Source organism: Myotis brandtii, unplaced genomic scaffold, assembly GCF_000412655.1.
Source record: "Myotis brandtii unplaced genomic scaffold, ASM41265v1 scaffold82, whole genome shotgun sequence".
In the NCBI taxonomy this organism is placed as follows: domain Eukaryota; kingdom Metazoa; phylum Chordata; class Mammalia; order Chiroptera; family Vespertilionidae; genus Myotis; species Myotis brandtii.
Genome location: NW_005371324.1, coordinates 7,004,395 through 7,024,863, shown reverse-complemented (window position 1 = coordinate 7,024,863; position 20,469 = coordinate 7,004,395). Strand labels below are relative to the sequence as shown.

General features: G+C 37.2%; 1 protein-coding gene across 4 annotated transcripts in view; it reads right to left on the bottom strand.

The window, feature by feature from the left end:
* SYT1 (synaptotagmin I) overlaps positions 1–20,469 on the bottom strand; it is a 547,809-nt gene that overhangs the window by 421,386 nt on the left and 105,954 nt on the right. For all 4 annotated transcript variants that reach the window (XM_005884147.2, XM_014531664.1, XM_014531662.1 and 1 more), the window contains exon 2: positions 16,729–16,850. The gene's annotated coding sequence lies outside the window, so the exon portion shown is untranslated. The remainder of the gene's footprint in view (positions 1–16,728; positions 16,851–20,469) is intronic.

The following is a 20,469-nucleotide window of genomic DNA, read 5'->3' as shown; positions in this document are numbered from 1 at the left end:
CGCCGAATCGATGCTTGAATAACTAGTACATGTGGCTGTTACTTTGTATTTTCCTTCTTTATTACATTTGCAGAATCAAAGGCAGATAAGCTCTTACACCAGCCACTGTTATCAATATCAAGGAGACACACACAAAAGATATGTGAACAAAATGAAGCCTGCTATGTCAATAGGAGGCAGACTGTTGCAGGAAAGTACCAGATAATTAAATTTAAGAAAGAGCCTAAAGTTTGGACTTCTCACAATACCGTGTGATATGGCAGACACAGATAAGGATTTGTACTTAAAAACATATGCAGATATCAACTCACATTGTTTTCTCTATAATAGAGCAAAGAGAACAGAGTAACTGAATGGAAGGACAGTGTAAACTAAATAGCCATGAAGTTAATGCCAGTGGGTTGCTTAGCTTAGTTTTGAAAATTGGAAAAACGTTCCAATAATGGGAGAGTTGTGGCAAATATATTTTATCACATTGCTTTTTTACTTATCTTCCCACCAGACATTAAGGCCTTTTTGAGGACAGAGGCCTCTCTCTGTCTTTTATTTGCTTCTGCTGCAGCACTTGACATATAGCAGATTCTCAGTAAATAAACAGTTAATACCTACTAACCCTCCTCACAGAGCTGGACAATGAATGGCCACATTCACAGACCAACTAACATATCCCCATACACAAGCTCATGTTCAAACACTATGACCCTGCTACTAAAGGTGCACAAACTCAGAAACTTATTTTCTGGAATTTGGTTTCTTTCATTCTTGTATGAATTTTCTAAGTTCCTCCTTCTATTATTCCTGACTAGTAGCCCTGCACAGGAATCCCTGCGCCAGTAGGTTGCTGCCGCCCCCCTGTGCTCTCTGCCTGCTGCCCCGCCCTCCTGTAGCTCCCCCGGCCCCCGCCACCCCTCATAGCTTGCTGCCTTGCCCCCTCCTGTAGCTTGTACCTCACTGACCCACCCTCCTGCTGATCCGTGATCTGGTCGTGATGAGTGATGCACTTGGTCGTTATGCCTCAGGGCATAATGGCTAATTAGCATATTCCTCTCTTATTATATAGGATTGTCTCATTTCTGATTCTTTAACAGGTCTGTCTATCCAGCCCTCTCCCCATCCCCCAAATACTCAGGCTGATGTTTCTTACTGACTTCATTAAGTTTCCAGCAAAGATGTGTCTACTTCTGAATCTCTTTTCTCTCTCTCAGTGTCATTTTTCCCAGGCACTTCCAGTTCCCCTTTCAGTTTATTTCATCCCACTCACTACCTACAGTCTTCAGCTAGACTTTGGAACACTCAAATGTGTTGACTACATTTTACTCCTATGAAAACTCTAATATCTCAAAGAACTTAATCGTTCCTTCCTTAAAAGAGTCAACAGGCAAATGGTATATATATATTGTATAATTATAACTATTTTTGTACCCTTATTTGTACTCAGGCAAACTGAGGAGCCAATTAAAACAATCCTCGTGATATTAGCTACATTTCCTGTCCAGATTCTAACTTATACCCTTTAGGCCCATAAGCCCAAAAATATATTTTTACAAGAAAAATTTTATTTGTATTTTGGTTCATAGACAAATGATTAATTTTAAAGTTATAGAAACATACTGTAAGCCATTGTCATATCTAAATTAAGAGACAGTAGAAGACATAGGTTAAGAGCCTATAAGTATAAAAATATATGTGCACATGAAATAATTATAACCAAATAAAAAAGCTTCATGAATGAGTTGGCTTGCATTTACTGCCTATCCTTAGCCCAACTACTATGGCCAGAAAAGCATAGTTATATGTTTATTCATTCTATAATTTGAAGTAGAAAATGTGGATTAAAAAGAAAAAAGTTCCCTAAAATAAAAGAGGACAGATAAATCTAAAATAGTTATATAGGAATGATTTCTATATGTAATTTAATTTCCCAATCAGAAAAATTCCAACAAAAGTCATAAAAAAGATGCTTAATATAAATATTGACTATCGACTATGTAGCACATATTGTCATAGGTGCTGGGAGTCCATGGAGAAGAAAACAGAAGTCTAGGAGTGAATTGAGACTGGGGAGGACTTAATAAATAGGTCTGAGCAAAAATACATGCAGTTTTTAGTTAGTAATAATTACTTACATCAAAAGCAGTGATTAAGATATGTACATAATACAGGTGTGGCTGCTCCAAGTAAAGCGGTCAAGGTAAGCAGCTATAAGAAAATGACATTTAAGGTGAGAATGAAGAGATCTGATTGACCCTGTGAAGATCTAAGAAAAGGAAATGCCAGGCAGAAGGGACAGCAAGGATGAAAGCCCTGAGGTATTTTGAAGATGATAAAAGTATCCCTTGTAAAGGTGAAAGACAATTATACAGACCTGCTGAATTTAAATTCACATTAAATTTATTTAAGACTAGAGGCCCGGTGCAAAAAAATTTGTGCACTGGGGGGGGTGTCCCTCAGCCCGACCTGTGCCCTCTCGCAGTCTGGGACCCCTCGGGGGATGACCACCTGCTGGCTTAGGCCCACTCCTCGGGGGAGTGGGCCTAATCTGGCAATCAGATATACCTCTGGCAGCCCAGGAGCTCTGGAGGGATATCCACTTGCCAGGGGGGAGCAGGGGGAAGCTGCAGTCAGACATCCTTAGTGCTGCTGAGGAGGCAGGAGAGGCTCCCACCACCACCGCTGTACTGGCAGTCATCAGCCTGTCTTGTGGCTGAGCAGAGCTCCCCCTGTGGGAGCGCACTGACCACCAGAGGGCAGCTCCTGCATTGAGCGTCTGCCCCCTGGTGGTCAGTGTGTGTCATAGTGACCAGTCATTCCCAGTCATTCTGCTGTTAGGGTTAGTTTGCATATTACCCTTTTATTATATAGGATAGAGGCCTTGTGCATGGGTGGGGGCCGGCTGGTTTGCCCTGAAGGGCGTCCTGGATCAGGGTGGGGGTCCCCACTGGGGTGCCTGGCCAGCCTGGGTGAGGGACTGAGGGCCGTTTTCAGGCTGGCCAAGCCCGTTGGCAATGGAAGCTCCCAGCCTCTCCTTTTTTCTTTTTTCTTTTTTTTTTATTCTGGGATTTATTTACCTTCTATAATTGAAACTTTGTTGCCTTCAGTGGAGCTGAGAGCCGAGCTCCAGCTCCCTGGCCACGGCCAGCTGAAAGCAGGTATCTGGGGTTTATTTACCTTCTATAATTGAAACTTTGTTGCTTTGAGTGGAGCTGAGAGCCGGTGGCAGGCTGGCTTCCTCCATCACTGGAGCAAGCAAGCCTCCTGCTCCCTTCATCTCCGTGGCTGCCGGCCGCCATCTTGGTTGGGTTAATTTGCATACAGTCGCTCTGATTGGCTGGTGGGCGTGGCTTAAGGCATAGCAAAGGTATGGTCAATTTGCATGTTTGTCTTTTATTAGATTAGATTATGATATTCTAGGCTGTGTTTTCCCTCAGCTGTCTGGAAAGCATGAAGTTACTAGAAATCAAGGAGGGAGAGAGAGAGAGAGAGAGAGAACCCTTTTTATTGGCAACCTAAGACTATATTTTGTTATGGTTTTCTTTCACTCCTAGAAGCAAGTAATTTGTAGGTGATACCCTAGACTAGGTGAATATACATTTTTGTTCTTCCAGTGGTCATATACAATGGGTATGATAGAGGGACAGTGAAGATATTTTGAGTGTAGGAGTGGACAAATTTTGGGGGCATCCTCCTGTCCTGATTTTAAATCCATCTGTAAGCCAATGCTTCCTGTAGCAGACATGGATGGTCACCTTCCCAATACACCCTAGCTTCTTCATTAATGATGGAATCTCAGCCATAAGACATGAGTCATACTTATTAAATTTAGATAATACCCTTTCCTTTTGCAAGTGATAGCATAGGGATAAGCATTTAATACTGCTTTGGACAAGAACACATTGGAGAATTTTGTTAGTAATTTTCTGGAAAATATTTTGCTCCTGCTCAGAAGAGAGAGCTAACTTAAAAAGAAAGAAAGAAAGAAAGAAAGAAAGGAAGGAAGAAAGAAAGAAAGAAAGAAAGAAAGAAAGAAAGAAAGAAAGAAAGAGAGAAAGAGAGAAAGAAAGAAAGAAAAAGAAAAAAAAAGAAAGGTCCTTTTCTGCTACACACACTCTCTCAGCTACCTTGCTTTCTCTGTGGCCATGTGAGGACATGGTGCTTGCACTACTGCACCAATACTGCCAACCTGGGGGATGGGCCAAGAGACTTGCAGAGGCTGGCTCACGCTTTCTACATCAATTATCTGTCAAATTAACCCTAGTACTCTGTAAAGTTACACTTATTAAATATAGACATAATAAAGTGACATGACAAATGTCACTAATATTTAAGCAACTTTTAGTAAGGTGAGGTCCAGCCTCCTCTATCTAATTGCCTATTTGTCATCTCTTGGAAATTCATTGAGAATCTAAAACGTACTATGGAGAAAACAAAACTTGGTTTCTCCTCCTTTATTATTCCTGTTTGAATCTTTCCATCACAGTAAATGGCTTCACCAAGTTGTTTCAGGCAAAAATTAGGATAATTCTTGATTAATTTTTCTCACTTATTCCCCATGACTAATCCATCTACAGCTCATATAGGTTCTACTTTCAGAATAGGTCTCAAGTCTCTCTACTTTTCACCATTATACTGCCCTGAGTCCAATCAAAGCTACTAACCTCTGACAGCTTCCTCCCCTCATTGCTGCAATAACTTCCTATTGTCTCTCAGTCAGTACTTTTAAAAAAATTGATTTTGGAGAGAGAAGAAGGGAGAAGGAGAGAATCATTGATGTGAAAGAAAAATATTGATCAGTTGCCTCCTAGATGCACCTCAATGTGGGATCAAACACACAACCTGGGTATGTGCCCTGACCAAAAATTGAACCCATGACCTTCTAGTGTACAGGACAATGTTCCAACAAACTGAGCCACACAAGCCAGGACTATACTTTTGACACCTAAATATATCTTCTCCAGAGAAACTAGAATGAATTTTTATAACAGTCAATCATTTTATGGCATTTTCCCTATTAAAAATCCTTCAGTGGCTTTCCATTATACTAAGTAGAAAGTCTAAACTCCTCACCATTTTCCTCAAGGCCTTGCATGATTTGTTCTCCACCTAAGACTTCAACTTTAGCTCCAAGCACTCGCATGTCTCAGTCTTCACTGGCCTCCTAGTTATGTGTCTGCTTGTTCTTTCTACCTCCTCTTTTCCAGCAGACATTGTCAAGAGCCTGTCCTATACATCCTTTAGGGTTTTACAAAAGTCACCTTCTCAATGGAGCCATCTCTGAACAACCTATGTAAATTTCACCTTCATGTGCACATTAAATTCTCCTTTTCTTCTTAGCATATCACTAAGATGCTATATATTTTACATGTATGGCCTCTTTATTGTCTATCTCTCCAGTAAAAGATAAGTTCCAGAAGGGCAGGAATTTGTCCTACTTTGGTCACTGCTATATTCCCCAGTACCAGGTATAATGCCTGACACATTCTACATGTTCAAGAAATATTTGTTGGGTGACTTAAGTAATAAGTGGCTGACTAAATGAGCGATGGTAACAAGTCTGACTTCCTGACCACATAGAATAGTGCTCAAAATGGTGAATATTGGTTTAAAAAATGAACAGCTAACAGAAGGCAGACCATCCTTCTAGTTTATGGACTGCCTCTTGTTGAGGATATTTTGCTTCTATGTTATTAAGACCTACTGATCTTCAGTTTACTTGAAAAGTCTCTGTCGAGTTTTTGTATTCGGGTAATTCTGGTTTCATAAAATCAATTAGAGATATTTCCTCTTCTTCTATCTTCTGAAAAATATTTTAAAGTATAACGAGGAATGTCATGTATGGTTTTATGGGTTCTAGTAAGGACCTTATTTATATACTTGTCTGAGATAAGGACATAAGTAAATGATATAACAAGAGGTGAGTAAAACAGTAAGCCTACACTAATTGATCCAGCATGAAATGTTGTTGTTTCCTGTTTTATTTTTAAAGAATCTTAAAAGAGTCTAGTGTAATATTCTGTGATAAGGTCCTTTACTCAACATGTGATTCATGAACCCATCAGCTTAGAAGCCCTCCTTTTCTGTGATACATATATATTTTAGGAAAAAAAGTATTATCTATATATATAAAAGGCTAAGTGACCGTTACAACCGAATGACTGGAATGACTGGTTGACCAGTCACTATGACGCACACTGACCAGCAGGGGGCAGATTCTCAATGTAGGAGCTGCCCCTTGGTGGTCAGTGCGCTCCCACAGCCAACCTCCCGCAGCCCTCCAGCACCCATTCCTTCCACACCTGACCCGGCGACCATCGCCTCCTCTCCCGACCCTGCCGGGGCCTTCAGGCCCCTGGATGGGATGGGGAACCGGGGGTGGGTGGTGGCGGACATGGCCCCTTTCCCAAAGGGCCTGAGGGCCAGCTCTCTCCTTGGGGCCAGCCACCAACCTCCCGCACCCCGTCCCTCCCCCTGGCCTGCAGGCCCCGAACAGCCAGGCTCTGATCGGACCTGATCGCCGGCCAGGCCTAGGGACCCCACCCGTGCACGAATTCGTGCACCAGGCCTCTAGGGTAAAATAAAAGTATACTTAATGGATGCCTATTTTGTTTGAAACATAAACTCATTAAAAGCAATGTCTCAGAGAGGCTACCTCCATATTTTCACTAGTCATAATAATGCAATGTCTTCCCAGTGTTTGCTGAGAAATGCTTTCTGGTGTATAAACTGGCTCTAAAGACAGTTCACAAAAATATGTTACAAAATATTTTGAACAACAGCAGCATTTCTGAAATCCAAGGTGAACACAGTGAAGGGCAACACTCATTTGGACATAAGTTTCAGTGTATATTATTTCATGGTCATGCTTCATAAAATGTATTTCTCCATTCTGCATTGTGACTATATTTTAATAAGAAATATCAGAAACATTGAGGCAGTTTTTATATTCAGAGGCTGACAATATTGATGGGATTTTTGGAAATAAAAAATATATGTATCTAATCCTTCATGTGTATATGGAAAACCACCCATCACAGTCTAAAATCCTATTACAGAGAAACATATAAATAGATATACATTCCATTTCACAAGCTAAATTTCAGTGTCCATGTAAAAAATGGATAATATATATTCTAAAAAAAAATAGTTTCAGGGTATGAATAACAAGGTTTTTGAAATATGGAAGAATAATTTTTCTCCTGCTAAAAGAAATATATATTTCATTATATATAAACAGGAATGGTTAGTAAACAAACCCAAATAACCTCTTATTCTATAGTTATAATTGTTAAAATATAGCTTTTACTTTCTGAATAAATATTAGGCAAAGGCAATTTTCATTCATTGCATTAGGTTAGCTAAAACTTTGCAAAAATTGCTATGAATATGAAAGAAATTATTTGTTTCATTAAATAAAGAAGAAAAGCTACCAACTAAAATCATTTTGTGGGGAAACAATAGATTTATTTCAACTGTTATACATCTTAAGGTATCAGAGATCTAAAACTAAGTAGTATTTTGGAGATATACAGAAAGAAACTACAAACAATGATTTAAAGCAATATAATTTAAACTTAATGATGAACACAAAGAATATTTTTTATATATGGTCAGATATATACAGATAAGTCATCCTTCCTATTTACCAGAGATATTTCTTTCAGTAGAAAAACACAAACTTGGATTTTTGGGTTGAATGCTCTTGCCTAGATACAAGAAACTGGTGGTAAAGCACTATCCAGCCTGCCCACAACATTAATGGAATCAGAGAAGACCAGTAAGTATTGGATACTATGCTACGTGAAGAGCAGGCAAAGTTGAATACAATTTTTAAAGTTACAGATAGTATTTTCCGCCTTTTGTTTTATTTTTAAATTTCCTCTCTCCTATAAAGTTTTTTTAAAAATATATTTTATTGATTTTTTACAGAGAGGAAGGGAGAGAGATAGAGAGTTAGAAACATCGATCAGCTGCCTCCTGCACATCTCCCACTGGAGATGTGACCGCAACCCAGGTACATGCCCCTGACCGGAACCGAACCTGGGACCCTTCAGTCCGCAGGCCGACGCTCTATCCACTGAGCCAAACCGGTTTCGGCTACTATAAAGTTTTTATAAAGAGAAGGAAAAGGTTGCTGGTAAATAAAAATAGATCAATGTACATTTTATAACTATAGAGAATTTTTATTGGATGAATACTTTTTGAAATGATCTTCTTTGTTGATTTCAATAGGAGATCATTTTGCATCCAAGATAAACTTGAAGCATGCTGACCTTAAATCAGTTTATAAAATCTTATTTTTAAAAAATCTTATTCAAGAGTATCTAAATTATAAAACCGAATTTCTTTACATTTAAACTCAGAAGTAAACAACATGGCTAAAAACCTCCAATATTTTTAGAATTAAAAGTCCTAAAGAACATAGAGTGAGTAGGATGACTATTCTACCCTAAAGAAGTGCTTTCTTGGGTGCCATCAGATGTTCATTTCTCTTTCTGTATAACATCAAACAACCATTAATCCCAAAGGATTAATCTGGTCATGCTCTATACTCAGCTGCCATCTTGACTGGGAACTACTTTGGAAAGATATTATATTTTTTCTAAAAGATTTTTCCCCCTGCCCCAGACTGTCTCTTGTTCATTCAAAGTGTAATAAGAAGATACTAAATAAATTTATGAACTAGATCATTGTGATGTTGTGCTCATATTTGAGGAAACCTTCCTATATATTACTCAAAGCCTCCTAAGTACAGTCTATAAATACAAGATGGTGGGGTAAAAGTAGGTTTACAGTTGTTTGTATGGAAAATAATACAATAAGCAATAAAAAGTGATCAAAGAATAAACTGTGTTTTGTGTACTCACAACTGTAAGTCTACTTTTGCCCCACCCTGTATGTGAGAGTTAGGAAATATTTTAAAATGTATTTCTCCATCATCTGGCAGAATTGTTTAAACTTTTTCACAAAAATAATTATCTTTTAAAATGTTTTCAATAATAGATTTCAACTTTCTCTTCAGAACATTATATCATCTCATCCATCACTCCCATCACTTTTTTCTATAATTTAAATGTTTCTCTCTTTTTGGTCTTTAGTTTACAATGTTTCTTGTATTGGCATATATTTACTTTAAGTGCACATTTGTACTTCTTTTTTTTCTCATTTTAACTTCTCAAAATTTCTTTATGCTTGTCTTACAAGGTTACATCGCAACCTTAAATAAATTTGGTTTTGTTGCTCTATCTTCCTTTTAATTCTTGATTTTTTTTTCTATTTTGAACCGAAGTTTGAACTCAGGTCTCTAATAAAGTAAACATACCCAGAATTATTCTTGAATAATTATTTGAATACTTTATGTAAGTATGGAACTTCAGTTTGCTAGTTATTTTACTTCAACACCTGAAGTTATTTTTTTCCATTTGTCATCTTGTTATTTTAGGTGGCAGAATATTACCATTTTCCTTGTTTCTTTATATTGTCTGTTCTCTCTGATTTTAAGATCTTGGCATTGTTTTTGGAGTTCTGTGGCTTTGTTACAATGTCTATGTATCTCAGTTCGTTTTATTTGGCTGGTTTGTGGCTAGGAATGATTCACTCTATGGTACCCACATCTTCGGGTATGGAAAATTCTCAGTTATAAACTTTTAATTCCATCCATTTGGAATTTTTAGTAGACATTTGTGTAATTACTCATTTTTTCCCCATCTATTAACACTCTTCTCATTCTAGAAAATGTTTACAGATATAATTCACATTCCATTAATATTCTCTAAGGCTATTCTCTTTTCCTCCTAAAAATTTTCATTAAAATTTTAAATTTATATACTATATCTGCTAATTTGTTTTCATTGTATCCTAATGTTAGTTTTTATTTCTTCCTATTTTTCTTAATAATTCAAAGTGGTTAATTATGCTTTTTCCATATTGTTAAGCTATCTCAAATATTTAGGATTTTAGTTCTCCTGCTTTTGGTGCTTGCTTATTCTTCATTATGTTGGATAATTCTCACACAGTAATTTATCATTATTTAATTGAAAACTCGTTTTCAGGTTTGTTTGTGTGTTGTTTTTTTGTTTTGTGTTTGTGTGTGTGTGTGTGTGTGTGTGTGTGTGTGTGTGTGTGTGTGTGTTTTGTTTTGTTTCCCTTCAAGAGTCCTGTGTGCTCTAGCTAAGACATGTTTCTATAAGAACGGTAGGTTTCCATTAGTTTACATAAATTATATTTGGGGGAATTCATGTACTATGAATAATATAAATTTGAGCCACACACTGGTACATGCCAAGGTCTAGTGTTTTGATTTGTTATAGTAGAGCTATTTTTTTTTTTATTTCACCTATATTCCTAGGAAGACAAACTCCAGTCACTTCCCTAGACCAGTGAGTGTAATTTTCTTGCTGCTTCATCAAGAAAGAAATGGCTATTCCAGGGTCTTGAATTTGTGTGAGAATTTCAGTTCCAGAACTCTAACCTCATTGGACCCAAGGTTTTTAGCCACAAGAGACTTGATAAGGGACTGGCCTCTCCCTGTTTAGTCATGACATCAGCTCTGAGTCTTTCTCCTCTGCCTTTGTGTTCTTCTTTTCTGACCCTTGATGATTCTCAGATTTATCTGGTGTTGATCTATATATTTAGAAATATTTATAAATGGGAGGTGGTTGAGTGCCTCATCTCAGTCCACCAGAACGGTTGATATGAAACGGGTTTGTAATCAGTGATTCATCTAGATGCAGACAGTGAGTTTAGACTGTATTTCAGGTAGTTCAATGTGCATTTTACTATGTTAGGAAAACATAGCTTTCCAGAGTCCATTACATTAGCACCAGACACAATGTTCTGTCCTTCAATATATCTCTTTGTCACCTTACATAATTACTGGGCTTTTGAAAATGTTTTTTTTTCTTCATCTATTTATCTATTTCCTACTTTGGCTCTGTTTCTCGGATTATATCAAGTTCTCTTCCCATGTTCATATAAACCTTATTATTTTTCTGAGTATATGTTCAATATATGTTTAGCTACATATAACTTAAGGGGTAAATGTATAACAAATGAAGAATCTTTTAAAGGCCTAACAATTGGCAAGAGATACACTCAAATAAAAAATAAATAAGCATTAAATAAATTGTAAATCATCACTAAATAAAATATTAGTTGCTATGTATTGTTTCTTATCATCTATTTTGTGCTTTATAGCCAGTATCTCCAATTATATAATTTCCTTCCTATTACCACAATGATTGCTCTTTTTATCTTGACTAGATACATATAGACCTTCCTTATTGAATTTAGAAATGGCTAGTCCAATTTAATCCATACCAAAATTACTTTGTCAGATAGGCAGAGCAACAGAGTAAAAGGTTTATTCTGATGTGTCCCAGAATAGGGCATTCAGTCACTGGAAAATGTAATTAAGAAAAATTTCAGGATCCAAAAAGATGCCTTATGAGGGCTGGGTTGTGAGTTTTTGATTCTGTAATGCCATGGTATGGCCTTCCCTTTTGCCCCTACACCGTTACTTAGACCTAGCTATATGGATTAGATTTCTCAGGCAATTCAGCTTTCTCTAATATGTAAATTTATGCATACCCTGTCCTTTCCATTTAAGAAGATGGAAAGACTTAAAAACGTTAAAATAAGTGGATCAGATTGATTTTAGTGCATGGTTGACAACAGTAATAATGAGATTAAAATGAAGAGTAGGATCACTGACTAAATAAAACTTGGGAGGAAAAAAGGTAGAGAAGAATGTGATTAAAGTTATTGGATGGCCAATATTTTAGTGGGCCTAAGTATTTATGTATTTGACCTTTGATAATAGTTTGTCTCTCCACTAAAATGAAATCTTCATGAGAACGGGGCCTGCACAGAGGGCTTGGGAGAGTGACTGTCAAGAAGATGCTTAACAAAATCACTGTTGAATAACATAAATGTCTAAAATCAGGCTCCCCCATGAACAAGATTTGTAAGGCCAAGGGAGAGTAGGAAATAAAGACATTGACGGAAAACCTAAATGTATGAAATGTCAAACAAAGTTTATAGGGGAAGATAACTGGTGATATAGATTTGGTCAGGAATTTTGAAGTATCATTTCAAATGGATGGGGAAACAAAAGTATTTGGGAAATTCATACAAAGTTGGGTGGTGATACCATTGTAGTCTTACTAAGCCCAGATTTTCATAGTAGTTTTGAAAACTGAAAATATATATTTTGAGATAACTCAACATACTCATTCCTGTCCTAAGACTCTCATTTGAATGCTGTCAACATCCATCTTATCCTTTGCTCTTGTTTCTTGAGAATGGAATGGAAAAGAGGGATTCTATACATTTAAAAATCCCTTTTGACACTTTCTTCAATGTAAAGTAAAACACATTTTCCCCCTCAGTGCATTTTCCAGGGTAAAGAGGGATTTTAAGAAATTACAAGATGACTTCTGTGCCTCAACCTAAGCAATAGAGATTTTGGAAACTTTTCTTTTAGATAATCTATTTTACTGAAAATTAGATTTGATAAAGAATTGCGGGCTCTTTTCCCAGAATGGCTTTCTAACACTTGCTTTTTATATTGCAGATTAGCTTAATAGTGTGTCTTATATCAAATCAGGAGATGCTATATATTATTGGCCTTTATTTTGAAATTATTAATTTTTCTTTGAATAGAGGATTTTTGATTGAGGAAATAGTTCTGCTTGCATTTCCACATGTAACTCTTGTTCTTTAGGTTAAATGGGACTATGGGATTCTCTACTTAGGGCCACTAGACCGTCTTGAAATCCAAAGGCTAGAGTAGAAATAAGACAGTGTCCTTATTTGGGCAGACTCCCTGAGTTATTCACACTCCTGTTCATCCATCCCCAGGCACAGATGCTGCCTGTTCTCTCAAACCACCCAAACGTAAAGAACAAAAAATAAAGAGAAATGGTAAAATGTAAAATACTAAATTTCAAATAGAACAAACTGTTCTTTGTAGTCTAATTTCTGCAGTAAAGATAACAAATTTAGCATAGTGCTTAATACACAATAGGTATTCAATAAATATATGATAAATTAAAGGAACAATTGTATGGGTAAATGCAGCAATTTGGTAAATTTGGTATATTAAAACACTATGCTAAACTTTAAACAAATATAGAGAGGGTAGAATTCTTTAGAAAATAAAGTTGGATAAAGACTTAAGTGGTGGGTTGAATAACTCAGAGTAGCTCATTGTCTCTGTTTAAACATTTCCTCCATTCATATGCTTTCTCAATGGATGTGTAACTATTATATGTATCCATTTATTTTATAATAATTGAATATATCTATTGCCCTGAATTATGAACATAACCATTAATGAGCATCCACTTTATTTAACAGCTAGTTTAATACTGTATGGCTACCCCTATTTGAGACTATTTTGTCCCTCATGCTCTAGCTCTTAAACAAGTGGTGCTTCCCCACCAATTGTGGCTCAGTTGTTGAGCATCAATCCATGAACAAGGAGGTCATGGTTTGATCCCAGTCAGGGCACATGCCTGGGTTGCTGGCTCAATCCCCAGTTGGGAGAATGCAGGAGGCAGCTGATAGTGATTATCTCTTATCATCGATGTTTCTATCTCTCCTTCTCCCTTTTCCACTGAAATAAATAAAAATACATATATATTGCCCTAACTGGTTTGGCTCAGTGGATAGAGCGTCGGCCTGTGGACTGAAGGGTCCCAGGTTCGATTCCAGTCAAGGGCATGTACCTTGGTTGCAGGCACATCCCTAGTAGGCAGTGTGCAGGAGGCAGCTGATCGATATTTCTCTCTCATCGATGTTTCTAACTCTCTATCCCTCTCCCTTCCTCTCTGTAAAAAATCAATAAAATATATTTTAAAAAAGTACATATATATTTTTAAAAGAAGTGGTGCTTCTTAGATATATTTAATGTGCAAAAAATGATGTTATCTAGAAAGCTTTGTAAAACTAAAGATTCAAATAAGAAAATAATAATTAATTGTACAAATTATAAATTTAATACCTTTAATATGGTAGAGGTAATTTATATTACTTGACAACCTTGGAAAATTTTAAATTAATAGATATTATTATTGTTGACATCCATATACTGAATTTTAATTTCAAAATATTTAGCATGAAAGCAGAAATAATATAGTCTAAAATTATTCCTGAGAAATAAAAATATATACGAAAAAAATCTAAATTTAATTATTTAAATTTTTTTTTATTGATTTTAGAGAGAAAGGGAGAGGGAGAGAAATAGAAAGATCAATGATGAGAGAGAATCACTGATTGCTTTTTGCATGCCCCTTACTGAGGATCCAGTCCAAAACCCTGGCATGTGCCCTGACCAGGAATCAACTTGTGACATCCTATTCATAGGTCAATGCTCAACCACTGAGTCATACCAATTGGGCAAAATATAAATTTAATTTCAATATTTTTATGTTTTATATCAATTATATGTTTACTAGAGGCCTGGTGCACAAAAATTTGTGCACTCAGGGGGGTCCCTCAGCCTGGCCTTCACACTCTCACAGTCCGGGACCCCTCGGGGAATGTCCACCTACCGGCTTAGGCCCACTCCCCAGGGGATCAGGCCTAAGCTGGGAGTCAGTCATCCCTCTGGCAGCCTGGGGGATGTCCATCAATCAGACATCTTAGCGCTGCCCCAGAGTCAGGAGAGGCTCCTGCCACTGCCGCTGCCTTCGCAGCTGTCAGCCCGGCTTGTGGCTGAGTGGAGCTCCCCCTGTGGAAGTGTACTGATCACCAGGGGGCAGCTCCTGCGTTGAGCATCTGTCCCTAGTGGTCAGCGCACGTCATAGCGACCGGTCATTCCTAGTTGTTCTGCCATTAGGGTCAATTTGCATATTGCCCTTTTATTATATAGGATACTTTTACAATGTTTCCCTCTCAGCTGTGTACTTCCTCTCATATTATAGAGTAGTGGTTCTTAAACTTTTAAATACATAGGAATCATCTGACATACATATTCAAAATGCTGGTTCTGGCCCTGACTGGTTTGGCTCAGTGGATAGAGCGTCAGCCTGCGGACTGAAGGGGTCCAGATTCGATTCTGGTCAAGGGCATGGACCTTGGTTGCGGACACATCCCCAGTAGGGGGCGTGCAGGAGGCAGCTGATCGATGTTTCTCTCTCATCGATGTTTCTGACTCTATCCCTCTCCCTTCCTCTCTGTAAAAAATCAATAAAATATATGTAAAACAACAACAACAACAACAAAAACAAAAACAAAATGCTGGTTCTGGAACCAATTCCCAAAGATTCTGATTAAGCAAACCTGGCATAGTGCCCAGGAATAGATGTTTGTGTAGGTTCACTTCAGGCTACATTGAGATGTTCCTTAAAATATTTGCAGAATAGAAGAAGAAATTGTTCCTAGAAACAATCAAAATAGAAGAGAATAAAGTGGAAATATTTTAAAAGCTGTATAGTAAGGACCATACTGCCAGAGCATCAGCACATGCTTTTCATTATAAAATTATTGAAATAACCATTATCACTGTGACAATTATTTCCTAGGAAACTAAAATGCTTTTGATTCTGGTTATATGCATTTTCAGACCACTTTGTTTATTGTAATAATAATATATGTAAAATTTATGAAAATTAATATAAAACATGTTTATACAATAACAAATGTGATTCTATTCTGTAGTATCATACTGAATGAGAAGTAGGAGAAACTCCTAGTATTGAAATAGTTCATATTACAAGCTCTTCCCAAAAGGTGAAGACCTTGTAATATAACAAAAACCTACCAGACAGATTTATTTAATACCTTGGTGAGTTTATAGGTCTATAGTTGGTTTATTTCTAAATGATTTTAGTATTGGAGACTGATTGTATCCAACTTCCTGAGGGTTGAAAAAAACACTAAAATGCGAATAGTGAAATAAAGTCTTCAAGACAGGCTCATACTATAACACTACTTCTTCTGTATACAATGAGAATAATGTGAAAGACAATTCTTTGGAAATCTAAAATATCAATAACACTTGACTTCAAATAATGATCTGTGAGATAATTTAATCACCTCAAATTTACTTGATAGAATAATGTTTATGTCTAGTGAATATATGTTAGAAATGACAGACCAAAGAAGCAATTTGATTGGTTAATGAAGAGTCTAAGAATGATAATTGAATTTGATGGAATTCATTAGTTAAGACATTCAAGCAGATACTTTACAACCCCAATTATGTACTCTAACATATGTAATAGTACAATATGATATATGTACTTCATTGTTCAATTAAGCATATATGAGAATAAGACATGGCATGGCACAAAAAAACGTCAGCCTGAGACAAATTCTGCCTCCTCTCTCGCCCCCTTACCCAAATATCATCCGTACAACAGGGCACAAAGGCACAGAGGCAGATGTCATGGCATATTCTTGCAGAATGCAAGGCTGCTCAAGATCATCTACAGATAATGATCCATGACATCTTGGGATGTGATGAAGTATAAAATGAAAGTAGGAGAAAGCAAAAATGTCATATAAATGACCAGTGCCCCATCAACTAAACTAGCACTTCAAGGGTATTAATACTAGTAATAATTACAAAAGATATTTACTTTAATATCATAAAATCAGCTTAAAAGTAAGAGATACAAACCTCTGATCTTCTGTGCAAATGCCCTACTACCAAAATATGTATAAGGATGGGGCTGGGGGAAGATGATCATCAAAAAAACTATCAAAGTTTCTGTTTTATCCAAATACCTTAATCAGACAGTTGCAGCACAATTTCCAGGAATGAAGCAATAGGCAAATGGACAGTCTCTCGATCTGAATCCAGGCGTTTGTCACTCAAGTCCTTGCTAGTTCTCGTTTTCCTGTTTTCCCTTGAGAGAGAATAAAAGAAATAATCCATCACAATGCTGGCCTGCAATTCTGCACTTGCTTTTACTACTAACTGGGCATAGAGAGTTCTGATTATTTATGCAGCCCATTCATTATTCACATCCTGCTCTAGCCTCCTTAATTCCTGGTTGTGCTAGGTGCTCCGGGCTAAGAATCAATACATGTGAATCATGCTGGCATAAAGAAAAATCCAGAAGGATGAATGTTTCAAAAAAGCGAATTCTTCACGTTTCTTCTGACACACTAGTATCCTGTCCAATGGCATTGGTCTGCAGAGCAGAAATAGCATGCACTGCCATAGCAGTGCCCAGAGGAATTACCCACTGGGGGAATTATCTCTAAGCAATTCACACTTTGTTTTGCTAACAAGACTCCTTGTTAGGATACTGAAGTGCTATCCATCTCTGGCAGGGTTCCCCCACCTTTTAGAATTATTGAAAAGCTAACTGAGTCTATTTTGACTTGTGAATCTCTTTGTAAGCAACAGCAGTGACACTGTGCTAATAAAAAGGAAAGGTATTGCTATCTACCTAGTAAGGACATTGAAATACAGCACATACAAATGCATCTGACTTGCAGAGCGGTTCTATCTTAATATTTTAATAATTCCCTTCCTTCCTTGCTTCTTCTGTTCTTTTCTCCTCTCTCCCTCTCTTCTTTCTCTTCCATTGTTTTTTTTCCCTTCTTCCTTTTATTGTTTTATTTAATGCACTCCTTAATGCATTTATCTACTTTCTTATATAGAGAAACCTACTTTCTTATATTTTGGGTTTTTAAATAATGATTTTAGAATATGAAATCCCCAAACTCTAAGTACGGTGGCATAATTCATTCACAAATGTAGAAACACAAGGAGGGAGATTTATGTTATCAGCTGAATCTTGTAGTCCTAATTAAGACCGGAGACTGCATATTCCAGTAGCTCTTATCCTAATCAGACCATTCCGCTCTCTTTACAGTTTCAGTTTCAATTCTCTGGAGGGAGCTAACATAGCAACACCCTGTAGGACTCAAGTTTTTCCTACAAGATAAATGCACACACAATCTCCTGCAGCTTTCATTATATTCTGAATAGAATTTTATAGTTTTTCTGCAGCTATAAGGAGTCCTATTTGCCAACTGATAGAACAGAATCCTTATGGCTTAAATCCATGTAGGAAAATATGAGGGTTTACTAGGTTTGGGAAAACCTTAGTTGTTGGTTTAAAGAAATAGGTGTTGCCTACGAGAACTTTGTTCCCTGAGTGGCTTCTGAGCTCCGTTTTGCCTTGTTTCCATTAGAAGTGGTTATTTATTATCTGTGATTCAGTCACTGAACATTAATTGACTGCCTATATTGACCTCTTTTTCTTTTTCTTTTTTGGCCAGATCGTGGGGATAAAAAAGGGAAAGATAGTTCCTTTCCTCTGAAAAAAGTATTATCTGTGATTCAGTCACTGAACATTAATTGACTGTCTATATTGACCTCTTTTACTTTTTCTTTTTTGGCCAGATCTTGGGGATAAAAAGGGAAAGATAGTTCCTTGCCTCTAAAAAAATAGTTGGGGAGACAGATAAAGAAATGAAATAGAATATTACTACAAATTGAAAAGTGCCACATGGAGATTTAGGATATGCTAGGCACTGAAGGATTCTTCCTCTCCTCAAGGAGAATTCTGATTTCTCATTTCAAGAGACGTACAAAACATCACTGACACTGTGTGCTTATGTGCGTATGTGTGTGTGTGTGTGTGTGTGTGTGTGTGTGTGTGTGTCCTTCAGAGTGTTGGGCATGAGATGATCAAATAATCACATTCTGAAATTCTTTCATAGTTTACACATTGTGGCTTTTCACAATTGGATCCTTTTTTCAACAATGATTCCAAGCATAAAGTGGTTTTTCCTGCCAGGGAGCAGTTAAAGCCTTTTCCCATGGCCACAGGTCCCAAAAAGTATTTGATTACTCAAAAAGCACAGCCAATCGGAGTCATTTTCTTCATGTTGGAAAGAATACATGAGTTAGAAATATATTCCCATTCTGGATGCCAAATAGCGAAGATTAAAAACCATCTGTCATTGGGACCATGAGCCCACAAGCAAGCAGTAGACTTCCAGCAGAGCCTGGGGCAGGACCCACGCGTGATGCAGACTGAGAAACACAAGATTCAACTAAACTCATTTGCTCAGTCACATGGTATAAAGGCTATTACCAGCTCCCACCAGAACCCACTTTGCCATGAGTTGCATAAAACCATGTGCTATAAAGTGAAGACGTTTTTTATGGAAATTCATTCTTTCTCTCAGAAACAATTTTCTAAATGCTTATTTGTGTCAGGCAAAGGAAAGCAACAGCTACCTCAGTGCCCCCTCACTTCACCCCAAGGAGCCTTCAGGCTAATGAAAGACAGAGATAGATAATACACAAAGAGTATATGCAATTATATAATTCCTTACATTGTGATGAGTTCTAAAAAGATACTAGGAAAGTGAGATCAGGGGGCCTCATCCAGAATTGGCATCCATGTAGAAACCACATTTATGAATTAGCATTATATAATTCCTTACATTGTGATGAGTTCTAAAAAGGACAGGTAAAGATACTAGGAAAGTGAGAGCAGGGGCCCTCATCCAGAATTGGCTTCCATGTAGAAACCACATTTATGAATTAGTTGGGTTTGAAGGTATATTGGGAGCTGGGGGCGGTGGGTAAAGGGGTGGATTCAAGGTGAAACAATATGTTTGTGAAGTCCTGAGGCAGAAAATGAGCTTTATAGGTTTGAAAAGCAACAACAAAAATGGTGAATGTGGTTGGATATAGTGAATATGGAGAAACACGGAGCATGTCAATGCTGGAGGCAGGCCTGGGTGAGCCTCTGCTGAGGCTCCAGCTGAGGGAACCATGGGAGGCCACTGAAGGATCTACCTAGTCCCTCTAGTTACACTTTGAATAATGGTGTGGAGTTATGGGTGGGTGGCGACATTTACCATGATTCAAAAAAAACCTATTTTACCTATTACCAGGAGTAAAAATTATCATATTAATTTAAAAATTAGTTTTCAGGCTCCCTGATGTTCAGTCGGTTGATTTGTTTAACTGATAAGTAACGCTGTGCTGCTCTTCGTACTGTTCTTCGTAGTGCTTATCATTGTTTTGCATGTATGCTTGTTTCCTCTTCTCTCCTCCATCACCTCTTTAAAAACTTCTAAGAGCTAAAGTTCTTTTCATTTTGGTTTATTAATGCATAACTGGGGCCTAGAACATCATTTGGCACAGAACAGTAGTAGTTCCACAAATACTTCTTGAATGTATACATGAATGGGTAATTTAGAAAATGGTCTCCGAGATGCTAACAATCATTTAATGTTACTGTTCCCCTAAGTTACTTTCATGATAGGTCAACTTTGCATGGTAAACTATAGCACATTTGACTAATAAAATGTGCTCCTGCTGATTTGTCATGAAAAACAGTATTTAGAGTTACAGCTTATGGGAAAAGCATACATAAACCAATTTGGGTTAAGCAAATGTATAAAAAATAAAACATGAAAGCAAAATAAATTTTGTCCTAACTAAGATACTTCTCTTAGACTTTGCACTTCAAATTTTATAATATTAAAAGA